The sequence below is a fragment of the Cibotium barometz genome, chromosome 62 (genome assembly GCF_041138505.1).
Source record: "Cibotium barometz isolate CiBa-2024 chromosome 62, ASM4113850v1, whole genome shotgun sequence".
NCBI lineage: Eukaryota > Viridiplantae > Streptophyta > Polypodiopsida > Cyatheales > Cibotiaceae > Cibotium > Cibotium barometz.
The window spans coordinates 4,478,389-4,493,150 of NC_141107.1; positions in this window are offsets into that span (position 1 = coordinate 4,478,389).

The window sequence follows — 14,762 nt, forward strand, 5'->3', positions numbered from 1 at the left end:
TTTATTAAATTAATGAAGTGACTTCTTCCTCTATGTCAATATCTTGCTCCAAAATTCTTTCACCGTTTACTCTCTCGTCTGCTAAATTAAGCTCATCTAAGTCAATGTCTAAATTGTCTTCTATCTCAAGGGTGGTGCACAACGTACGTCCAACATCAAAGTTCTCGTCTACTACATCATCACAATTGTACATCCATCTGGGCATATCTTCTTCATACTCTTCGCTTTCAATGTCTCGCAAGATCTTTTCATTGCAGTACATGTAAACAAGTTTATCTGCTCGATCTGCAAGAAGTCGATTGCGAATAGTACTATGAATATATTTATACATGCTCCAGTTCCTTTCTGAGGCGCGTGAGAGATCGGCACGCCCATATCCAAAGCTACCAAAATCTCTCCCAGGCCACCTTGGCCGGTGGTGGGTCTATGTGCCACTCTAATGCTGCCTGAAGTCCAATCATCCTCATCCTCTGTAAGGTGTAACCACTAGAATCCTCTATAAGGTGTAACCACTAAAATCCTCTAAGGGAAGCTCGGATCTCTCTAATCGACCATGTGATCCAATAGAAAAAGTGGGCAGACCACTGTCCTCATCTGCTCTGTGGACTGCCACAAGAATATCATGCTTGGTAAACATGCACTGGTGGGGGAGTCGGATCTAGGATAGGAGTCACCCACCCCTGAGGAATAGCTGAGTCAATATCGATGCTGAGCTTGTCTCTACCTTGGATCCCTATTAGGCCTCTCTCCTGTGCAACTCCGAGGGAAACTTCCTATGTGATAAAATCTGCAAGGGACCTGGCATATCCTATGCTCAACGTGCCCCATGAAACATGAGTCGATCCTCTAGCATGTGGCCAACTGGCTCAGGGGGTTCCAGACCAATGGTTGGTGCCAAAGCCGCTCCTCTAAGGCTATCTAAGCTATCTGCCTAAGGGATGGCCTGAGGTGATGCCAAGCTCACAGTAAACTAGCTGTAATATGTGCTCAAAAGCTAGACTGAAACCGCGAGCATGCATCTTTGTGAAGATCCATCTCGTGCTCTGCAGCCAAGGGCCCCCTAGACTCGAGGTATAGGCTTGGCCCAAGAGGAAGTCCTTCCAATGCTCACCACCGATAAGGAGTCCTCTAAATCAGTTTGCCCAGCAAGTCAAGGCTTTGAATAGCGGGGTCAATGATGCATAGGCCTCCTCTACGTCGTGGCTAAATAATCACTCTCCATGCCACCTTGGCACTAGCACGCCTCCCATCACTGATGCCGGCCCATAAGGAATTCTGGATTAACCATTGTACATGATCAATACATGCTCAAGAGAAGGCCCAACAAGAAGTAATGTACCACATGGTGGCAGGAGGACTTGGTTTACTACCACCACTCATTCAGTTAGGGAGAGTCCCGTGGAAGTACTCCAATAAAAAAACTTCGTCCGAATGCTCAAAAGAAGTAGAGGGATCTGCTGCTCTAGAGAGATATCAATGCCCACATGACATCCAATATAGCAAATGGGAGTGCCCCTCAGAATCCATTGGAAAGCCTCAACTGAACGCCAAGTCGAGGCAGGTGCAGAGCCTACCCAAAAACCACATGACTTGTGTCAGTTGATTTGCATATAACAAAAAATCTCGATCGCCTCAGCGAACCTCTAGAGATTCCCCCCTCTCTTTGTTCCTCTCCAAGCAAATTGGTAACCCATTGTGCTTGCCCTGGAACTATGAATGTGCTCCAAAAGAGGGTTCTACTTGCAATAGCGTTCGAGACGTAAACGTTGAGGAAGCCAACGCAATCCTCTCCAACCAAATTGGTAACCCATTGTGCTTGCCCTAAAAATATGACTCATAATCCTGTCACACACTACTGGCAAAAGTTGCTTCACTGAACTTAAGTCCAAATCTAGAGAGATTTTGAAGTGAGATTTGGACTTAAGTCTAAATCTTCAAGCCAGAAGGGATTATTAAAAACTTGAGCTTAAAAAAAGTAGTGAACTTACATCCCATTTGTCGTTGTGGACTTCCCTTTGCCAAGCCTTATTGTGCTCTTGGTGGTCTTTCAAAAGCTATCCATTGATCTCTTACTTATTTTAGAATATCCATATAGGCTCATTACCTCATAATGTTCTGTGATTCCAAGTTTGCCATCAATGATATTTCAACACATTCTTTAGGTGGACAATTTATAATAATCCTTGATTCCCTAGTCTTGTAGTAACTTTTTCATTCCTCCATGGCTAGATCTGAGTTATTGATAAACACCTTTGCAGCAAAGATAGAATGTTGACCAGAAAGTATCCAATATTGATATGTCTATCTTCTCCCTAACTACATTCTCCAAGGGTATTCATTTGCCATCAACTTTATGAAAGGGCATAAGATCTGCACAAGAAGCTGGAGATGGAGAATTGATGCCAAAATCCAAAGCCAACTTCTTCACATGCTCTATGTTTAGCCTTCTATATACATATTTTGTAGGTGATTGGAAACAATTAACCACAGGGATGTGGAATTTTTCTTTTGATCCCATGAAGTAGTATTTCTCATACTCTACCAAGCCTGATCTACCAACACTACTCTTAGAAGTTAGTTTTTTCTTTGTTTGATCAAAGTTGATAGACAACATAGTGTTAGAAATAGTTATTGGCATGGATGTGCTTGACTTAGATTCTCCTTCAACACCACATCCTTTGGCATCGAAATATATTTCATGTCCTCCTATCCCTGGTTTCTCTGTTGGGTTGGGTGAATCTCTTGAATGAGCATCGAGCTTAAGATTTGCCTTCACTTTAGCATAACAATCAATTATTTGCTGGATTGGAGCTTCCTCACCACATCATCATCCACATTTCATCCTAATGTTATCATACTATAGGTGTTGTCTGCCTTCATTTGTGTGTCATCATAAGAACTAGGATGAAGCAAAAAAGCCTTGTCTTTACCCAGATCCACACGGACACATGGTACACCTTGCTCTCCAATGGATCCTTCTTGTAATCCAATCACAAACCCTTAACATTTGTAGGTTTCAGTGTTAGGCTTAAGCATAAAAAGTTTGATGTTCTACATTCGTTTTCCATCTTTATTATGAAAATCCAAGTACCAATCCCAAGACCTGTCATCAATAACTCCATCGTAAAATTTGGATTCTTGCTTGTGTTGAGTGAGATGTTCTCTTAGTCATGTTTGAGGCCTGTCAATACTGAGCAAAATATTAAGATAGTAAGTACATACATAATTATATTCTCATTAGTAGCAAGAAGTATGTGCACATTGACCTGTAGGAGTTAGATCCTAGATCTTCCTACAATGCTAATAGATTTGGACTCAAGTCCAAATCTTTGAGAGATTTGGATGGAAGTCCAAATCTATAGACATTGAATGGATATTTGGACTTGATTCCAAAGCGTTCTCTTCTTTTCTCCTCTCATTAAATCTCATAGAGATGGACAAGCACCTTGACGACCCCCTCTCATGCGCTGGCTGTTGAGGATGACCTCCTCTCAAGCGCCCTTTTTGTTGCCGACCTCCTCTCATGCATTCTCTTCTTTTCTCTGTGTGAAGCGATAGAGTTTTGTCACTACCCTTTTTTAATGTTCATGCTTTTCTTTTACATTTATAGTACTAATTAATTAGTATATAATATAGTTAATAATTAGTATTTAATTAATATATAATATATATAGTATATAGTATAGTATAATTAGTTAATATATCATAGTATATAGTATATTATAAATTATATGCTATAATAATCTATTAGTATAGTAAATATTTAATAATTAATCAAAATAACAATTAATTAGTATACACTACAGTAAATAATTACGTTGAGAGCAACAATTGGGAGCTAGGGATTTTGATTCACTTTGAAAAATTGAACTTGACTCCAAATCTCCAGTAATTGGAGAGAGATTTGGACTCAAGTCCAAATCTCTAGGAATTGGAAGGAGTCCAAATCTCTACAAATTATAGAGGACTACTTGAGTCTAAGTCTGTAGAAATTCATGAGAAAGATTTGGACTCAAGTCCAAATCTCTAGGAATTTAAGGGAGATTTATAAACTTAACTCCAATTCTCTAGCAATTAGAGGGATATTTGGACTTGAGTCCAAATCTCTAAGTGTAGAGAGGATATTTAAACTTAATTCCAAATCTCCAAGCATTGGAGAGAGAATTGGACTTGAGTCCAAATCTCTAAGCCTCCCAATGAGGTTTGGACTTAAGTCTAAATCTCTTAGGATATTTGGACTAAAGTCCAAATCTCTAAGCCTCCCAAGGATATTTGGACTAAAGTCCAAATCTCTAAGCCTCTCATTGGAACATTATGGATTTGTACATGGTAAATTTGTACTCACAAAAATCTATAAGGTTTGACTAATAATTTATGGATATATTAAGAGTATAAAACTCCATCCTAGAACAATACTGATTTTTTAGAATGGTTTCCATTCTTATGTGACAGGTGAAATGGCTCTTCAATTTCAAAGCGGAGAATGTGTTGATATGCTCATCAATGGAGACATAGTAGCTAGTGGGAAGGTCCTTTCATTTGAAGCAAATGATTATTGTCAAGGGGAGCTCCTCGGTCATGGCAATGTGTCAATTCTATAAACAAATGCTTTAACAAGGATGTGGCCCTACCATTTCCTACAATGGATGCAGTCACGATATGTGAGGCAATTGATAGCATTGTCAAGAAATGCTTGCAAAGGTCACCAAATGCATCAAAATTTTTTGAAAAGACCATGGAATTTGAAGATGAAAAGAGCTTGGTTTCATATAATGATCTTAATATTCAAGAAAGCTGGAGAGAGAAGAGTGTTTTGCTATGGTCTGAGGACAAAACTAATTGCATTGGTAGTGGATTCATTCTTTTGGTCTTTCCATATGAGACAGTGAACTTTAAAGTGCATGGAGAAGAAGATGTGGATGTGGTTATTGAGCAGTCATGTGAAACTAGCTCCTCAACAATGCCTACAATGGAAAGTGTTAACCTTGTGATGAGATGGCCTATCAAAAGACTTACACTCAAAGATGGATCACCATTATTGGATGAAAAAATGCAAGCAGAGCATATAGCCAACAATGGGTTCAATGGGAGCCTTGCTTCCTTGCCTATCAAAAAGAGAAGATATTTTATGGTAAAAAGGAAGGGTAAGGAGGTGTCGACAATAGAGGTTCCTCTACAAGCATATCATTGGAAACAGTATCCCTATTGTCCACCATAGATTGTTGTGAAAAGAAATGTTGTCAACTTGCAGATCATGAAATGGTCTTGAATTTACGTAAACATTATTTGTTGGGACAATGCTTGCAAGTTAGAACTAACTATGTCTATGCCTCTCTCATTAGCATGGCATGTCGTACTAATGCAATAGGAACAAGGCAATATAGGTTTGCAAAGAATGGTGAGGAGATATGCTCTAGATCATGGTATGAGATGTATGGTATTCCAAGGACATCGTTCTATCGGTATAGGAGGCAATTCGAGAATGGTATGCAAAGAGATATGCATGGCAACAAGGGTATAGTCAGAAAGGGATGGGATCATGCAGAGTTGGGTAGAGCAATAATTCAAGATTTTGTGCAGAATAACTCTGAGCGCATGCCCCACAACAGCAAGACTTTAGCTGATGGAGCAAGAGAGACCCAACTGGTTATTCCAGATGTGTATAAATAAGTTGACATTTTAAATGAGGTGAATCTAACGTTGAAACAAAAAGAGATGCCCATGTCTACTTTTAATAGGATTTGGAATACAGAGTTTATGCATAAGAGCCTTGTCAAGACAAGTGAGTTTTCAAAATGTGCTATGTGCAATGGAATCAAAGAACAATTAAGAGTTATAAAGTGCTAGGAGGAAAGAAACAAGCTAATGCATCGCCAAAAACTTCACATGTTACAATAGCTCAGTTGTCGAAATTTATATTATGCATGACGTTTGAGCTCTGAGTTGAATCCTCAAAAATACTTATGCATTATACACGATAAGATGGACCAAAAGAAAACAGCAATCCCTAGAATGAAGGTGCGCTCAAAGGAAATAGATAAATCCATGTAGCTACCGATATCATAACAGGCATGATAACTCATGTACATGGTCAAGGGCATTATGGGCACTTTTCTATTGGCTTATGGCCATCAGATCCAAAATTCACAATTGGTTCTCTTGCCTTGTGTTGAAGCAACTTGGAGAGATGTGACGGACATGACTATGGGGACCTTGCTTATGATGGAATGCCACGATCGAGTAGCACATTATTTAACGCCTTGAACTCACGAGTGGCTCTTGGTCACCATAATACCTCACGTTCTGGGAAACCCTCTTATATAGTTGTTGACCTAGATCTTGGATCTACATCTGAGGAAAAACAAAACAACACACAACACGGTGATTTCAAAAGGCTACCAGAGAACCTAATGTTGCAATTGGATAATTGTGCATCTGAGAACAAGAATCGTTACTTCTTTGCATACCTTTCTTTGTTGGTTGCTAGAGGAGCTTTCAAAATGATACAATTGGGTTTTCTAATCGTGGGTCATACACACAAGGATATTGATGCAATGTTTAATAGATTCTCTGAAAGGTTGAGGACAAGGCAAACATTCACATTTCCACACTTGATGTATATTTTCAAGCAATGTCAAATTTCAGCTCCATTCTTGATTATAACAGTTCCAGAGTACTTCAAGACCTTCATTGATGGGGGATACTTATGTGATGGCTAGGATGCCTTTATAGGACACTCAAAGCCACTACAATTTCGGTTCTTCATGCAAGATAATGTGCCAATCATGCAATACAAGGTCCACCCAAAAACAATTGAGTGGCTGCCAAAAGAAGGTGGCATTGAGCTATGGAAAAAGGATACTGAGGGTAAGCCTATATTGCCAAGAGGGGAGCCTGTTTGTTACCAATGTTTGAGTACATTAAAAACCACTCAAAGGTAGTCAAGGGAATCAAGGATTACACAAAATATTGGCAAAGATGGTCAGATGATGAAGGACCAAAAGCGGCTTTCACGTTGTACATCAAACCTTTGATCAAGTATTGGAAAACCATGATGCAAGAGCTTCAGAAGCCTAATGTAGAACAAGTTGGTTCGTATGCAGATTTCTAGCCAAGAACACAAAGGATAAATAAAGAGAATTCAGAGGAGAATCTTGATGACTTCTTGGGAATGGAAGAATTGAATGATCACTACTGTGGTCCAATTAGTAGAACAAGCTGGTTCGTATGCAGATTTCTAGCCAAGAACACAAAGGATAAATAAAGAGAATTCAGAGGAGAATCTTGATGACTTCTTGGGAATGGAAGAATTGAATGATCTCTACTGTGGTCCAATTAGTAAAAGGCCTAAGGAAGCATTTCAACCCATGGTTGATGTTAGGAATGGAGATTTTGTACTTATTCGGCCAGCAGATCCAATCTACCCAATTTGGCTAGGCACAGCACAAAGTAACATTTATGTGAACAGGTCATCTGAGAGCTACAAGAAAGTTTTGATACAGTATTGGGCTCCAATTAGTAAACGAAGAAATGCAAGTGATGCCGAGGTTTATGCCAATTGTTGGAATAAGTTCTAGATGTGCAATAGGAAAGATCTTGTTTGTTTGGAAGATGTTAACTCAATAGTGTTTGCATGGGTTACAAAGGGGTAAAAGATTCCACAAAGGATCAAAATACCACCAAAAATTTGCTCAAAGGCACTTCACAGCTTACATGGTTGCGATGTGGAGAATGAATGAGGATTCATTTATGGTTCCATAGCTTATTTTGTCATATAAATATCGAGAACATGGTCATGCTTTTTCTTTTTAATATTTTGACACCATACTAATGTTTCTTTTTTTTTGTATATCCTTTACACATTTTTTTAAACAGTTGTGGAATTGTTCAAGTGCAATTGACTTAAATGGTGTTTATAAACACCACCTAAAAAATAATTTAGATCAACGATCAGCAATGCTATCATTAGGCAAATTTTGGACTCAACTTTGGGCCTTTTTTCTCTAGAGAGAGAAAGGCTTTCGACAATAGGAAGAGAGCCACCATATTAGAACTTTTGATAATTAGACGTTTCTCATATATTCTATATATGAATGTATTGTTATTAAAGAAATATGAAATGCATTTGACCACACTTTATAATGTCATTTCTTTAATATATATGAAAAATAGAGTGTTGTCAGCTCATTTAATAAATCTCAACTCATTTAGTGAATGGTTTTCAATCTAAAAATTTCCCTCGTTCAACTCATTTAATAAAAGTAGTTTTTTCTCTAAAAATTTGAAATGTTCTCTTCGAAGTTCCTACGTCATTTAATGAATGGATTTCCCTCTAAAAATTTTATACATTTTGCAGGTTATCTCTTCTGCCATCTCATCTTCTTACATCTGCTTTTATTTTCTATTTGATTCCATGGAAACCAGATGTCCTAGGCGTCCCTACTCCTCTACTAGAGCTATTATAGTATACAATAGTTTTGATATGGATAATCAAAGGTGGATTCCTACCATAATCTCTATTGGTAGTTGGATTATGTTGCAGACTAGGAAGCGAAAAAAAACAAAGAATGAGCTCATCGTCGTCGATACTTACAAAGGCAGAGTTCAAGACTTCAAACTCTCTGACACAGGTAGGAGCATTAAGGAAGTCCTTATACAACATGCCTACATGCACTTAGAACTGTGTCTGCAACGTTTGCCTAATGGAATCCCACTCCATAGACCAAACTATAAGTAAATGTTTTTATATTATGTTTATGTAATGTGTTTCATTTCTATACTTATTCTTCTCTTGTATTCATTTGTATAGATATATATCCTTCAAACTTGGTTGACTGGGAGCCTATAGATGGTATTGTGAGAATCTTCGATGTTTTTCATGCATCTATTGGTGAGCAGCTATACAAAAAAACATCCAGCAAGTCTTTGGTAGAGAGAGGAGTTTTCTTTTATAATGAATTTTACACGGCACCTCATAGTGTTACAGGTTATGGATCTTTGAAAGCATTACCACTGCCTTCATTCGATCGTCCAGAATGGCCCATACCAACACTAGAAACAAGTGAGTGCTTTAGATTAAAGATATACCAAGACGTGCAAAGGTGTATAAGACCAAATGTAGCAAATCGTCAGGTGAAAAATCGTTCTCTTTATGCCATTGCATGTTTTTGTCGACTTCTTTTATGAGACGAGGAGGTCAAAAAAACATTGTCAATGTTTATTTGTAAATCAGAGAAATGTTTGGATTTCTTAGGTCGAAATTAGGATGTGAAAGAATTAAATGGAGTTACCTGCAAAATCTATAGGAAATCTATTATCTGTAAATATATGATTGGCTCCCATAATTTTATTTTAGCCTTTCATTATATGAGATGGCATTATGTCAATGGAAAACTTGTAGCAATTGATCAAGACTTGGAGGATGACATTGAAAATCCATTGATGTTATTAGAGGTATGGTTTGAACATGAGCTCTTGACAGTACTCAATATAAGGTCAAAAATCTCATTGCGTCAAGTGAGAATAGACTTGGCAAATGAGAATGACCTACAAGTGCCTGATGATTATGTGTTCAAGTGCAACGGCCATAAGGTATGTTATTCAATCTAACCTTGAAAAAGTATTCATTCCAAAACTACGCCATAATCATTATTACGTACATACATTACTTTGATTTTTGGAAATAGGTACCAAGGAGAAAAGAAAGGACCATTCAATGTAAAGACATTACAAGGAAGCAAGTTTTTGTGGTGCAAACGACCATCACATAGAGATAAATGTATCTTTGACAGCATATAATTACATCAATCATGACAACAAGCATGTCCACACGTGCCAAGGAGGACGTGGGCCCGTACTCATGATGATTACGATCAATCAAACTTTGACACGTGTCATCATATGTACATAGAGCACGTGTCATCATATGTACGCAGAGCATGTGGTGTGCCATCATGCATATCTACCACGTGTACAGACCGTTAGTTTCCGTGGATAAAGGTGACCAACATTCATTATTCGTTGCTTCTTGATCTCGTGCAATTTTTCTCGCGTAGTCATCACCTTCACCCTGCTTCTTGCTCTCCTACCAGTCAATTTCGTTGGTTACTTCTTCCTCTCCTAGTGAATTTCGCAGTATGTTTTCGAATATTTCTGTGTTTCAATTTGGCCAAAGTTGTATAATTGTTTTATAAATATTCCATCAAAGATTGTTGCTTTTAGATTTTTAAGAATTTAATTTATTTCTCCCAAATATGTCATCAAATCACTACAACGCGAAGAGCGATCTCGGTGAGAACTAACGTACCCATATCTCATCGTAGTGATTTTGCCCACAATGGTAATTTTCTTGCATAAATTTCTTGAAAGCACTACAACACGAGAAGAGGTCTTGGTGCGAACTCTCTCAAGCATATCGCGTTATAGTGATTTGTCCCACCGTCGTTCTTTTTTTACTTTTTTAAAAATTTCATCGTTTAGATTTTTAAGAAATTAATTTTTTCCTTACAAATAATTGGTCCATAGGAACCTTAATAAAAAAATTTCAGAAAATCTGGACCCTGAGAATAAGGTCCTTTTTACCTATTTTTTAATTATTTCCAATTGCACATTGAAAAGTTCTTTTTGAATTTCTGTTTCAGGAAAATTTAGTTTAATAAGAAAGGATATTTTTCTATCCAAAGATATCTAAAAACTGAGTTACCTCTCTCTAGAATATTTTCTCTCTCTAGGCCAAAACAGGTAGAAACAAGATCTTTTATTATTCTGAAAAGGGAATGATTACAGGGGAAGAAACATGACATCTTGAGGGGCTGGGGAGGAATCTTACATTGTGATGAGATGTGTGATGTGAATCAGATAGAACGGATGGATAGATGTGATGAGATGTGAGGTGATGAGATGTAAGTGAATATATATATATTCTATTATCCTCTAAAAACCTCTACGAAATTGAAGAGATTGGAGCTTCTCTCTCTCTTCAATCTTCCTTGGTGACTCCTACAACATACCAAACCAATTGATTGGTTGGGGGTGACGTTCTTTTATCCTCTAAAAACCTCTACAAAATTGAAGAGATTGGAGCTTCTCTCTCTCTTCAATCTTCCTTGGTGACTCCTACAACATACCAAACCAATTGATTGGTTGGGGGTGACGTTCTTTTATAAATTGTAATAAAGAAACACATAAATTTTCATATATGCTTAATTTTAATGGTTTTTAGCATTTCTCTCTTTCCCCCCAAGAAAGGTCATTCCTATGACCTATTCTCAATCCAAATGAAGCTTCTCATGAAGCATTTCTCTATCCAAAAGTTCTTTGTAATATTTGGAACATGAAGTACATAAGCCAAGTACTTCATTTTACTTCACATCCATTTTCACATACGCATCCAAAAGTTCTTTGTAATATTTGGAACATGAAGTACATAAGCCAAGTACTTCATTTTACTTCACATCCATTCATCACATACACATCCATTTTCACATCTATCTGATTCACATGTCATCACATCTCATTCATTCACATCCCGATTCTCCTCACATCCCATCCATCCATTCATTCACATCTATCTGATTCACATCATCGTATCTCATCACATCTATACAAGTTTTAAGTTTGATTCTCTTTTGAATACAAGGAGTATTTCTTGAATCAGTATTCCCAAAACTTCTTGATCGGAATTCTGAATATATATATATATATATATATATATAAACATATACACATGATACATACATACATACATGTATGTATGTATGTATGTATAGCTTTTCAATATATACATACAAACATACATGGTGGCCAAATACAGAGGGTATTTCCTTAGCCAAATTTTGATGAAACCTGAGAGTAAAGTTATGGGTCTCCGTATAAGCATCGATGAAACTGATGCTTTATAGACATCTATATTTCCATCAACCATACCCAAAAAAATATCGACACTTATACCTATGCACATAACTTTTTTAATCCAAGAGTTGGATCTCAAAATGCAAGATAGTAGATGCATTATCGGGTTCCCATACTCAATTGAATACCTCATTGGAGGAGACAAGCCTATAAGAAATCAGGTATCAATCCCATTTGTATGAACGAGTAAAAACCTCTAAATGAAGAGCTTGCCTCTCAATTATCGATTATATCAATCCCATTTGTATCAAGGAATAAAAACCTCTAAATTAAGAGCTTGCTTCTCAATTCTCAATTTTTACAGTCAATGTATGGATGGTCCAACAAAAGTGTCTTTACACTTTTCAAGTACATGTAATGGTTTTTTTCTATCTTACAAATGTGACATCAATAAATGTTTCTCTATTGTTTTTGATATATTAATGTAGCCTTTATTGCCCAAAGGTAATGCCATGCCTAAGACACGAGATGAAGTAAAGAAGATATTGATTACTGTAGGCATGGATTATAAGCTAATCCATGCATGTTCAAATTATTGCATCCTATATATTAATGTAGCCTTTATTGCCCAAAGGTAATTCCTAAGACACGAGATGAAGTAAAGAAAGTATTGACTACTATATGCATGGATTATAATTTAATCCATGCATATCCAAATGATTGCATTCTAAATCGTCAAGAATAGTTTTAACAACATAACTTGTGGATCTCATCGTTGATACCGATAAAATTTGGTGCTCACATCGATATTTATAAGAATTACAAGGAAATATAATTCTTGCCAACAAGAACTTGGCCAAAAATATGGTGCTCATCATTGATATTGACAAGAATTGCAAGGAAATAAAATTCTTGCCGCAAAAGTATTGATAGTGTTTTCCAATCATTTCTCAAATACAACACATCTCCAAGTGCAAGTCCATAGTAATTCTAATGATATAGCATTCTACAAATTGCTATAGTGATAGTACCTTAAGGATTTCAATAGATTGTGATGCATGGAAACATATAGAGGAAAATGGCCAAAGTTTAAGGAGGAGCATCAATGCTTGTGATTTGGTTTGGGAATGGATGGTGTAGATTCGTTCGAACTACATTCCACAACATGGTCTACATGGCCAATGGTTTTAGTGAATTATAATACTCCACAATGGATGAGTATCAAGAAGGGTTATTTGATGCTTTCTCTTCTCATACCAGGGAAATGTAAAGTTAAGAACATGGATGTATACATAACACCATTTATAAAAGTGCTTCAAACTTTGTGGCAAGGCATTCCAATAAAGGATATGTCAATATCTTGTAGGAATCAACCACATGTGAACATCAAAGCTATATCGATGTGGACCATGCATGACTATATTGATGGGGACCATGCATAACTATTCAAGTCGTTCCAAGTTCTCATGAAAAACTTACAAGTATGGCATCATGAATATTTTATACGTTTAATATGCATTTCAAATGGTTTTATATCGCCTCTCGCCGTCGCGATCATTTTTTTGTATATAGGACTAGTGGCTACCATATATGTATGTCCAATATATGGAAAACATTTGGATTCACGATGCTCTAAACATCTTAAAAAGATGGTATATCAGGGCTATATGTGTTACCTAGTTCTTGGAGGCCATCCCTTATGAGGTGACAACATTGGTCCAAAACCACCATCTTTGAAGGCAACAAGTGATTAGAGAGCTAAGAAGAGCTATATCATTACACAAATATAGCTAAGAAGAGCTATATCATAACACAACTACAACATGAGTTTCTGGTACTCCCCACTCCCTATGATGCATTCAGTGAGATAAGTGGACGCTATCCCATATGGCATGTCATAAGCCACCAAAAGAGCAATATTTGGGAAGGGTGGAGCAAGATTTCTCCATTTCACCATTTTTTAAAGTGTTATTATTTTTATGGGAAAATATAGCATCAATATAATCCAAAGCATGTACTTAAAAAATGTGCAATAAAGGGCAGTGACATCATTGAAAAAAATATAGATGCTCCTAGAGAGAAATCGAACAATGATCAAAATGTTAGTAGTAGTCATCGATTATCCTAAACGATCCAATTTTATCGCTTTTACGGAGGCTAATATCAAAAATATTGACGTTTATGGTGGGTTCTCTAGCCAAAAAGCTCCATTGACACTTATATACATATATTTGGGCATTATTCCCATCCTCACTATTCAAACATATTGATCAAGATCTTTTTGTATTCAACTAATTTCTCATGGAGGTTAGTTACGACGAATATTACTCTCTTATGACTTGATGTATGTTCAATACATTTTGTTTATTTACTTTAACTTATAATATATTTGTTTATTATAAGAGTGGTGTTAAATTAATATTTTAATATTGAATTTTTATATAATCGAAAGAAAAAGAGAAAATTTGAAATGAAAATCAATACAACATGTATATGTGTGTCTCTACATGTGTGTGCATGTATATGTACATGTATACATGCATGTATATACCACATGTGTGTGTATGCATCTATGCAAGTATACATGCATGCACTGTGTGTGTGTGTGTGTGTGTGTGTGTGTGTGTGTGTTATGTGAGTTACATTATACACCCAAAATATATGTGAGTTACATTATAACCACCTATTTGTGAAGCTCACAAACTTAAGTTTTCAATAAACCAAACAAGCAAATATATCAAGTAGTTCTAAGGGCTAGGAAAGATGTTTTATTATCGGTTCAATGCTACATTTGTATACAAGCAAGACCATAATAATAAAAACATCTATGTGACAATTTTTTTGGTAGCATAACCACCCGAGAAGAACCCTAAGGTAGTATAACCTTCTAAAGGTTATACAATAGGTAGGTC